Below are 1,680 nucleotides of genomic sequence, written 5' to 3'. Positions count from 1 at the left end.
TTGATTTTTGTAATATCAGACATTCTCCAATAAATTGCCTTTCTTCTCCTTTTTAGGTCTACTATAGCTTTCTTTACTTGCATATCTGTTAATCCTGCTGACAAAATAACAGATAAAGTATCTTGATCACTAAGAAAAACATATTATAAATAAGGAGGGAGAACCTTACGCTCCATGTTAGGAGCTTCTTTAACTGAAGCCTTGGGTGATGGACCGATTGGCCTATTCAATGGCTTGAAAGGCACTTTGTTTGTCACAATCACTGCCAAGTTCATTATCTGGACAAATTTTAATGCTTCCACATCTCTATAAAGATCATGAACCATCAAAGCTCGCTCTAATGGATCATCAAACAACAACAATTGCCAATACAAAACAAAGTGAATAACTGATATAGATGACAACTCCTCATATATAGCTGGAAGTTTCAGTGCCTTGTACCTATAAAAAAATTCTACTTTATCATGCGTTTGCATTGTTATTTTACTGGCTACTACATCAATTAGCGACTGTTCCATTGCTAAGAAGGGTCGTCCTAAAATAAATGGAACCACAGGATCAGCCTCAAAATCAAGAATTACAAAATCTACAGAAAAGATTAAAGATCCTACTTGCACCAACACATCTTTAATAATACCATTCGGACAAACAAGTGATCGATCGGCCAACTACAAAATAATAGTTGTGGGTTTAGGACTCCCAAGACCCATCTTTTAGTACCACGATATGGGAAGTAGTATCTTGATTATTCTGAGCCAGCTGTTGATTTGGTTGAACTTGTCCCTTGTACTGATTTGCATTCTGTGCCTGATTTCCACCCCCTGAGAAATTGGGATGGTTCCTCTAGTTGGGATTACACGTATTACAAAATTTTTTTCGTCCCTACTAATTTTCATTTCCCATATAATTAATAGAATCTGCATTAATAGAACATCCATCTATTATGTGCTCACCACTTTCGTAAACCTCACACCACAAATTCACTTGTTGGACTGCATTCATTGTAGCTGCTGGTTATGTAACACCCAACTTTATGTTATTAAGCTAAGTAATCATATGATTTTGCATGGCTACGATCTGTGGCATGGCTACGATCTGTGGCTGTAATGCTGTGAACTGATCTACTTCCAATACCCCTACAACCTTTCTAGGAGTACTCCTCGAATTTGCATGCCAGTTAAGGTTCCCTTGTGAAATCCGATTCAGCAGTGTGTACAATTCTTCATATGTCCTCAAGAGCCTGTCCACCTGCTATTGAATCCACTAAAATCTTTGTATTTGACTCCAATCCCTCAATGAAAGTATGCACAAGAACATCATTTGGCTGATGATGGTGAGGGCAATTTTTGAGCATACCCTTAAATCTCTCCCAAGCTTGGTAGAGAATCTCTCCTTCTTTTTGTCTAAAACTCAAGATCTCACTTCTTAAGCGTGCAGCCTTCCCAGATGGAAAGAATCGAATAAGGAATTTTCAAGATAGAACTTCCTATGTAGTGATATAGAGTGGTGGTTTGGCATATAACCACCTTGTTTCTTCCCCCATTAAAGAGAAGGGAAAAAGAGTCAACCTGACATAATTAGAAATCACATCTTCAGGAATATAAGTATCTCTTATTTCAAAAAATGTCTCTATATGTTGCTGCAGATCTTCGTGTGGAAGGCCATGAAATTGCCCTGCTT

General features: G+C 37.7%; 1 non-coding gene across 1 annotated transcript; it reads left to right on the top strand.

Moving 5' to 3' along the window:
* Nucleotides 1-1,325: 1,325 nt before the first annotated feature.
* On the top strand, nucleotides 1,326-1,432 carry LOC124889195. The gene has a single exon (XR_007047804.1). It is a non-coding gene; the product is annotated as a small nucleolar RNA R71 (small nucleolar RNA).
* Nucleotides 1,433-1,680: the final 248 nt, after the last annotated feature.

The sequence above is a fragment of the Capsicum annuum genome, chromosome 11 (assembly GCF_002878395.1).
Source record: "Capsicum annuum cultivar UCD-10X-F1 chromosome 11, UCD10Xv1.1, whole genome shotgun sequence".
Taxonomy (NCBI): domain Eukaryota; kingdom Viridiplantae; phylum Streptophyta; class Magnoliopsida; order Solanales; family Solanaceae; genus Capsicum; species Capsicum annuum.
This window is presented reverse-complemented; position numbering and strand designations above follow the sequence as displayed.